This window comes from Gossypium raimondii, chromosome 3, assembly GCF_025698545.1.
Source record: "Gossypium raimondii isolate GPD5lz chromosome 3, ASM2569854v1, whole genome shotgun sequence".
NCBI classification, from domain to species: Eukaryota; Viridiplantae; Streptophyta; class Magnoliopsida; order Malvales; family Malvaceae; genus Gossypium; species Gossypium raimondii.
The window spans coordinates 43,093,398-43,103,275 of NC_068567.1; the positions used below are offsets into that span (position 1 = coordinate 43,093,398).

Genomic DNA, 9,878 nt, shown 5'->3' on the forward strand with positions numbered 1-9,878 from the left:
ATCGTGGTACATTGGCTTCCCATAAAGGAAGAATGCAAGCCAGTTCAGTAGAAACTTCGAAGGATGAGGCCAGATGTATTGTTGAAAATAAAAGAAAAGGTCAAGAAACAATTTGACGCTGGTTTCCTACAATTGGTCAAATATTTGGAGTGGGTAGCCAATATAGTCCCCGTCCTTAAAAAGATGAGAAAGTACGAATGTGTGTAGACTATAGGAATTTAAACAAGGCCAGCCCGAAGGACAATTTCCCGTTGCCTCACATCGATACCTTAGTGGACAAACATCGTAGGTCATTCACTGTTTTTCTCCATGGATGGTTTCTCTAGATACAACCAGATAAAAATGCATCCTCAAGATATGGAAAAGACCACATTCATGACAATGTGGGGAATATTTTGTTATAAAGTGATGTCATTTGGACTGAAAAATATGGGAGCAACATATCAAAGATCAATGGTAACTTTGTTTCATAATATAATGCACAAATTGAGGTTTATGTTGATGATATGATCACAAAATCTCGAACAAAAAAAAGAACATGTGAAAGTCTTGAAAAAACTATTTTTGAGGTTGAAAAAATTCCAGCTAAAGCTGAATCTAGCAAAATGCACTTTTGGGACAACGTCGGGTAAATTGTTGGGATTTGTAGTTAGCAAGGAATGGATCGAGATTGACCCAAATAAAGTCAACGCTATATAGGAGTTACCTTTGCCGCGTACCCAAAAAAAGGCTCAAGATTTCCTAAGGAGATTAAATTACATTTACCGATTCATTTCACAACTAACCGATAAATGTGACACCATATTTCATCTCCTTAGAAATATTAATCCAGGTGTATGAGATGAGGAATGCCAGAAACATTTGAAAAGGTTAAACATTACTTGTCCAATGCCCGAGTGCTGATACCATCTAGCCCAGATAAGCCACTGATGCTGTACTTGGCAGTATTTGGAAATTTTATGGGACGCGTACTTGGCCAATATGATGAGTCAGGAAGGAAAGAAAGAGCGATATATTACCTTAATAAGAAGTTCACTGAATGTGAGACAATATATTCGCCAATTGAGAAGTTGTGTTGTGCCTTAACCCGGAGGCTGAGACAATACATGTTGTAGCATATGACTTGGGCACACCTCGAAAATAGACCCTCTAGAGTGATGGAGTCGATCGCATTGAATGGAAGAATGACTCAGGGGAAAATTATGCTATCTGAGTTTGATATAATTTATGTAAATTAGAAGGTAAAAAGGGGAGTGTAATAGCAAATTTCCTAGCTAGTAGAGCTCTAGAGGATTACGAGCCTTTAAATTTCAATTTTCCAAACGAGGATCTAATGTATGTTGCAACCACTGAAAAAGGTGCTCTAGGAGAATACCCCTAGAAACTAAATTTTGACGAAGCCTCAAACGCTATGGGTAACGGAATTGGGACAGAGATCACTATCCTTTCACTAGTAAACTTGACTTTGATTGCACAAATAACATGGCAGAATACGAAGCATGCATCATAAGTATTCTTGCAGCTATAGAACGTAAGATCAATATGCTGGAGGTGTATGGGGTTTCTGCACTAGTGATTTATCAACTCAAGGGTGAATGGGAGACGAGAGATCCCAAGTTGATCAATTATGGAAGGCTGGTCTTTGAGTTAATTAAGGAGTTTGATGACATCACCTTCTGCTACCTCCCGCGAGATAAAAATCAGATGGCCGACGCCTTGGCTACCTTAGCTTCCAAGGTTAAAATAAACAAACAAGAGAACGTAAAACCTATCTAGATGAGTATTTATGAGGCTCCGACCCATTGTAACAACATCGAGGAAGAAGAAAAGGATGATCACCCTTGGTACCACGACATACTACAATATGTAAAGAACCGTGAATACCCTAAGTAGGCAACCGAGAATAATAAAATGATGCTAAGGAGACTGGCCAATAAGTACATCTTAGATGGGAAGATCCTATACAAAAGAAGAATGGATCAGGTGTTACTAAGATGTGTACATGCTGTCGAGGCCAAGAAAATCCTGGAAGAAGTCCATGAAGGTGTTTGCGGAACACATGTTAATGGTTTAACAATGGCTAGTCAAATAATGATATTTGGATATTATTGGTCCTCCATGGAAGGGTATTGTATCAATTATGCTAAGAGGTGTCATAAATGCCAAATTTATAGAGATAAAATTCATGTGTCTTCCTCACCTCTTCATATTATGACTTCTCCATAGCCTTTCTCTATGTGGGGTATGGATGTCATTGGGCCGATCTCGCCAAAAGCTTTCAATGGAATCAATTTATCTTTGTGGTCATCGATTACTTCACTTTATGGGTAGAGGTCGTTTCTTATGCCAATGTCACGAAATCGGTAGTTAGCAAATTCTTGAGGAAAGAGATCATATGTTGATATAGAATGCCAGAAAGGATAATATTTGACAATGCATTGAATTTGAACAACAGCAGGATATCAGAGGTTTGCAACCAATTCAAGATCAAACATCATAACTCGTCATTGTATCAGCCCAAAAATGAACGGTGCAGTTGAGGCAACCAATAAGAACATTAAGAATATCGTAGGGAAAATGACAGAGACTTATAAAGTTTGGCATGAGAAATTACCATTTGCCCTTTATGTTTATCGAACGTTTGTCAAAACCACAACTGGATAACACATTTCTCGTTAGTTTATGGAATGAAGACGGTTTTACCTATTGAAGTTAAGATTCCTTCTTTCTGAGTTTTATCAGAGTTAAAGTTAGATGAAGTGGAATGAATTCAATCTCGATATGATCAGTTGAATTTGATCGAAAAGAAGAGGCTAAAAGCTATCCGTCAAAAACGAATGATACGAGCTTATAACAAAAATATTCACCCTAGAAAATTCCATAAGGGGGACTTGGTATTGAAAAAGATTCTTCCTATACGAAAGAACTTTAGAGGAAAATAGATGCAAAATTGGGAAGGACCTTGTATGGTAAATGAAGTCTTTTCTGGAGTACCGCTGATTTTGACCGAGATGGATGGTAAAAACTTGCCCAATCCTGTGAATTCAAATTCAATCAAGAAATACTTCACTTAGAAGAAAAAGACGGAGAGGTCGAGGCGAAAACTCGTAAAGGGTGTATTGAGACCAAAGGGGTTTTGAGTTGAAAACCCAGAAAAGGGCGGCTCAAATTTTGATCGAAGATTGGGCATGTGGTAGTCTTGTCCCTTCAAAAGTAAAAAGGAGGAGAAACTTTGCATCTTGGAGCATTAACGAAGTACTCTAAACCTCCTAGACACATATCAGACTCAAAATGGTCTTTAAGAAGTTTGCGCTGAGAAGCTTATGCTGTGATATCTGGGGCTCCCAGTCTCCTTTTTACCCGCTTTGTGTTTTAGCAGTGTTTGCTATTTTGATTAATCTTTTCATTTAGAGCTTTGCTCGTAATAAATTTCAGTTTTATCCATTGTTACAATCTTTTTCAAGCACTTTTTCATTGAAGTAACAATTAATGGACTAACAATATACAAGTAAAAGGATTTATGCATATCGCTCTGAAAAATTTCTAAATAGTATAGGGACTTGAAATAGAACCATTACTTGGAAGTAACCAAAATTTGAAAATTGGAAAGATCCTAGAATGAGTAGTTCAGATTGTGATCATCTTTTTAGGTTCACTATCAAAGATAACAAACTCGAGTAGAAGACATGCTAAAACCTGGACGAACCACGAGCCACATCCCAAACATTAAAAGACAAAATTCATTCTAAAAAATGACATGTCGCATTCATCATTCATATACATCTAGTTAGGAGCATTTTATTCATTCTAATCATAATATCCTAATTCCTTGGCAAAATATAAGCATATAGATTTTACAGGTCTTGTTCCCTAGAAAAGCGGTGTAACAAACCAATGAAATAGTACAAATTCTATACTCCTAAAGTTGTAGTAGGTCAGATTGAAGTTATCATAGTGAATCTTATCTTCCTGAAGTTGTAGTGGAGCAAGATAAAATTACAAATCCTATATCCCTGAAATTACAGTGGATCAGATTGAAGCTAAAATTCTATACCCTTGAAGTTGCAGTGGGTTGAAATGAAGCTGCAACTACAAATCCTATACCCCTGAAGTTGCAGTGGGTCAGGTCGAATCTACCATAGCGAATCTTATCTCCTTAAAGTTGCAGTGGAGCAAAATGAAGTTACAAATCCTATATCCTTGAAGTTGCAGTGGATCGGATTGAATCTACCATAGCGAATCTTATCTCCCCGAAGTTGTAGTAGAGCAAGATGAAGCTACAAATCTTATATCTCTAAAGTTGCAGTGTATCGAATTAAAGCTATAATTCCTATATCCCTGAAGTTGCAGCGGAATAGATTGAAACTACAACAACAAATCTTGTCTCCTTGAAGTTGCAATGGAGAAAGATGAAGCTGTGGCACTAAATCCTGCCCTCCTAAAGTTGTAGCGAAGCAGATATAGTGGAGTAGAGTAACCAATGAATTGAAAATATTGGTTACTTGAAAAAGAGAAGCATTAGAGAAATTAAGATACAGCGAGACCGGACAAAATTGACCTTCTTTTAAAGTCTTTGCTCCATTTTCGTTACACGACAATAAGCAAAGAGGGGCAGCTATAATAGGCCAATTTTATCCAACCCAAACCCAAACCAACTAAACAAAACAACAAAACAAAAATAATAATAAAGTCCATTTACACAAGCCCAAATACAAAAAACCTTAAAAGCTCAAAGCCCACTGCAAAAACCTAAAACATAAAACCCTAATTCCCCTAAGCCTCCAGTTGCTGCCGCTCCTCTGCCTTTACCACTTCTGCAGGCGCATCGCCTGAGGTCTATCCTCCTTTCACTGAAATGCAAGGCATGGTTTCCATCGCCGTTAACCTTGCCACAGAAACCTGCAAAAAAGAAAAAAAAGAAGAAGCAGAAGCAGAAGCAGAACAACAGAAGTAGAGAAAGAAAAATTAAAAATAATATATTGTATATTCAATGCGACTATAAAGCTGCAACCACCATATGTTTTTTACACACGAAGAAATTCAACAGAGAATCAAAAAATAAAAAAGGTGTTTTTTTATTTTCAATCTGCTATTCTTTTTTTTCTATGTTATTTTATTTTTATAAATAAATATAAAAAATAAAAACAAGATTTAAAAAAAAAAAGAAAACTTACTACGTCGTTTCTACTCCCATCTTCGTCGGCGGTGGCTTTCTGCTAATTCGAGGGGTCTTCGAACCCATTGGTGTTGATCGATGGCTTTATCGGAGAAAAGAAACCGAAGGGTTCCTTGGTTTTTTTAGGAATTTTGATAAAGTTTTAGGGGTATTTAGTCTTGGATTTGGGTAAAGGAAGTCGAAATGATCAAAAGGGGGCGTTTTGGGTATTTTTTGGCCAGTGGAGGTGGCGGTCACCATCACCGTCACTGATGACTGGTGGTTACGGCGGCCCTTGTGATCGGAGGGGAAGGCCTTTTGAGAGAAAAAAAAGAAAATTTGTTAAAATTTTTATCCTGAATAAGCTCTTCAAAACGACGTCGTTTTGGTATTGGCTTAAAACACCCAAAACGACATGGTCTTGAAGCTGGACACAATGGCCCGATTCGGATCTCTTGGGATCCGCGTGTTTTCGTAGAAGGGGTCTAATTGTTGCCAAGTCCCTCCGCTTTTAGGCACTATTTAGTATGGTCCTAATTTTGATTTTCTCCTTTTTTTAATTACGCCATTTAATTTCAATTTGTTTCCACTTTAGTCCTCCAACTGTTGACCCCTTTTGGGAATGACACGTGTGCTGCGTTGGGGGAAAATAACATCCTGGGTCCCTGAACATTTTCATTTTGTTTTAATTTAATACTTTATTCATTTTTTTGTTTTCCTGTAATTCGAACTTGAAATTTTTTTGGGGGTTTCAATTTAGTCTTTATTTTTAGATTCGGTCCCTTTATTTTATGTTATCTAAATTCCAGCATGCTTAAATTTTATTTATTTATTTTTCCTTTTAAATTACGGATTTTATAATTTTACCCTCAAATTTCCCAATTATTTTCTTTTAGTCTTTTATTTACTTCTTTGTTTTTAATTTTCCTTTAAATTTTGTTTAAATTTCATTTTAGTCCTCTATTTATTTCATTCAGCATGTTTATTTCTTTTAATTCCTTGCACTTTTAATCTTTGTTATTTATATTTACGCCCTTTAAATTGTATAATTTATTATTTAGTCCTTAATTATTATCATTAATTATTATTAGTGCCAATTAACATTTTAACATTATTATTAGTCATGATATATTTCATTATTTATGTCCTTATGACATCATATAAAACATTTAAACATGTTCGTGTATCTTATGTAATGTCTTATGCTCGAATAAGTCCATAGCATGTCATATTAGAAGTTTCCTTTTCACACATTGTATATTTAGCAATTTGAACCAAGGTGATATTCTTTATTTCAAGGATTTGAGAAATTGTGCCCTAACTTACGGAGTACGATTTTCTCCTTAAACAAAAATAATCGAATGTACTTTATTATTATTATTTTGAAAAATAAATAAAATAAATAATAATAATTAAAAATATAAGATTTGGGCAATAATTAAGCGGTGAGCGTTCTTATTTTCGAGAATTTGAGATTTTGAGCCCCAACTTACGGGAAATGATTTTTTGTCTTGATCAACCGAAAATGAGAACGCCTCCCCATTAGAAATTCAATTTAGATCGGATTTTTTTAATACCATTAAATAACACCATGCAAGGAGGGATCGTATTTTGAATTCTCTTCGAATTTTTAATTTTCAACATCAAGACATTAAGTAATTAACTAGGTATATATATATTTTGGGCATTATGATGGTGCTAACCCTTCCTCATACATGGCCGACTCTCTAACCCATTTCATGAATTTTGTAGACCGAAAAGTATTGTTTTAATGAATCTAACATTTTATTAAAATGACCAAGTTTTGAGGTGATCCAATCACACCTAAATAAAAAGGATTGGTGACGACTCCATTTTTGTTTTTTTAAATGAAAAGTTGATCTAAAAAAAGAGAGAGGTTTTGATAGTATTATTTATATTATTAAATTCTTTAATCATCTTTGAATCTTTATCAATTTCATTAAAATTGAATTATTGATGATGCCATAAAATATTTGTGTTAAAATTTTAAAATTACATTTTTAAATTTAATATATATTTTAATTTTGAAAATACACGGTGACAAGAATCAAAAGATAATTGAAGCAACTAAGCAAGCAAAAAACTAACTCATATATAAAAGATTAATAAATAAATTACGAGGGGATGAAAGTTAATAACAAAGTTGATTACGGTGGGTGGTAGTGGCTACAAGGACCCAAAGTCTTTTTTTTACTTTAACTCGAACAAATATATTCGATTCGAATTCCATCTCACTCAACTCGATTCAAGAAAAATATAAATTGAGCTAGGATGATAAAATATGATTCGTCAACTCGATTAACTTGAATTTTTTTATTCGATTCGATCGAACGCTCACCCCTACTAGCAACAACAATTTCTAAACAAAAATGTTAAATTTCTAATCAATATTCATGAAATTTAAGAATATAGATACGATCATTCCTAATTTCTTCAAGGATTTGTATACAAATCCAAAAGTTATTATCAAATCGGAAGTTAGGAATCTCATACAAAATCAATATTTCAAAGTCGTTTAATTATAAAAACTAAATATTGCATAAAAATCCTAATCCTTCACAAGTAAAGCCACAATGTTAATTTTTAGAAATTATCAATAAATCTTGTAAAGAAAAGAAGATTTGTTATCAAAATTAGGAGACCCACTTAAAAGTGTTGAAATGTAAATTACGTATCTTGTAAAAATTTTGGAGAGTGTACGAGGAAAATAAAAGAAATTTGAGAGAAAAGTGATAAATGTCGAAAGAAAAATATTAGGAATTTTTGGATTTTAGTGAGTAAAAAGTTAATTTATTTTTATAAAGTAAAGTTTTAAAAATATTTTGTGGGGTCAAGTTGATCAATTTTATAAATTAAAAAAATTTTTAAAGAAATTTTTAAGTAAAAGAAGAAGAAGAAATTTATGCGGTCAATTGATACAATACATAAAAATTGAAGATCAAAATTATTATTGTTCAAATTTTAGAATTGGTATCTTCTCATCATAAAATTTGACCAAAACAATTTATGATTAGTTTGACACCCAGTTATAATTATGTGATAAAAACTTAAAATTATATAAACAGTTCAATTATTATTTTTATTAAAATAAATATATTAGAAATTATTTTTTATTTATTAAAATAAATATAAAATCGGAATGCATTAAGAGATGAGATGTGGTACACTTATCAAAAGTCTAAACTCAACAACTATCCTAATAGTTGTCATGAAAGCATTGATAACCGAGGTGGTGCCTCGGGTTTTCCCAAAAAAATAAAAGAAAAAAGGAAATTGAAAGGCCTCTGATAAAGTCTTAAGCAAGCAAAACCTAAAAGAAAAAACTGAAGAAACCTAAAACCTATTATCTTCCAAAAAACACATTTCCTCCTCTTTGCATCTATAGTCGTTTTAATGGAGTATACTGGTTGTGTCTTTCCATCACTGTAAATAAACCCATTGAAGCGCTATACCAGATTTCTCCTAAATCTGAGTTCATCAGAGAGTAGTAAGGACATTTCTCTTTTGCAGTGCATTCTCGGACTCAGACAGAAATGACCCTTTTTCTACCGATTCAAAAGTCTTTTTTGGTCATTGACGATGGTGGGTTCAACCTCCGTCGGTACTTCTTCGATCCAATAGGACGGGCTAGTCAAATTTTACCCTCGAGTTGCAAGGGCGTGTGCCACTTCATTTGTCTTTCGAGAAGTATACTCAAAAGGTAGGTTAACTAAACTGAATCGTTTTCTTTGGATTTAATTAATGATGTTGCAAATCACCGATCTATCCACTGAATCTGATTTAAGCTTTTTAATGACTGTAAGAGCATCACCTTCTACAACCAAATCTCGAAAACCCATTTTTTCCCCAAATATGATGGCTTGAAGACACGCCTTCGCTTCTGCAGTGGTCGGATTCCCTGTTCTTCCTAGAGGGTAAGTACATGCTCCCATTGTAAAACCTTCATGATTTCTTATAATGATTCTCGTTGTTGCTGTCATGACTTGTTGTGGAAAAGCTGCATCAAAATTGGCTTTAACTTGTTCTGCCTTAGAGGGTCTCCAAAATTCCTCTCTTGGATTAATTCTGGTTTCTGTTAAAGAGTTAACTTGTTCTAATTCGCGTAAATAAGCTCTAATAAAATCCACAACCTTTTGTACCCTTCCCTTTTTTCCTTCGTGGTAAAGTCTATTTCTGTTATACCAAACTGCCCAAATAGAAATTACCATGGTTGCACATACTTTAATATTTTACATGTAGAAGAAAGAGGCTAACCATTGTTTCCATGTGTGGTTTGCGTTTATGTGCGAGATGTCCAACCCAACTTCCTGCAGGATCTGTTTTATGAATTCGCAATCTCGAAAAAGATGTTCCATAGTTTCTTCTCCAACTAAGCAGACTAGACATGCAACATCGTTCCTGAGTCTTCGAAGTATAAGGATACTGAGCGTCGGAAGAAAATTGTTAGCAACTCTCCACAGATGTATTTTTATTTTACTTGGGATCAGGAGATTCCAAATCTTTGTAAAATAAACTTTTTTGATGATTTGGTATGTAACATAATCCTGTAGTTGTAGGGTCTTAGTCATTAGCCATTTAAAGCCACTCTGAACTGTTTACTCGCCTAATTTGTCCCCTCGCCATATTATAACATCCTATTGAGTCTTGCTTACTAACGGGATATACAGGACTGCCTCAGCTTGATCCCTATCCAGTAAATTCT

At 34.3% G+C, this 9,878-nt stretch overlaps 1 long non-coding RNA gene across 1 annotated transcript; it reads left to right on the forward strand.

Annotated features, from left to right (window-relative positions):
* Positions 1 to 8,314: 8,314 nt before the first annotated feature.
* LOC105794340 (uncharacterized) lies at positions 8,315 to 9,731 on the forward strand. Its single transcript, XR_001133881.2, has 2 exons — positions 8,315 to 8,876; positions 8,980 to 9,731. It is a non-coding gene; the product is annotated as an uncharacterized LOC105794340 (long non-coding RNA).
* Positions 9,732 to 9,878: the final 147 nt, after the last annotated feature.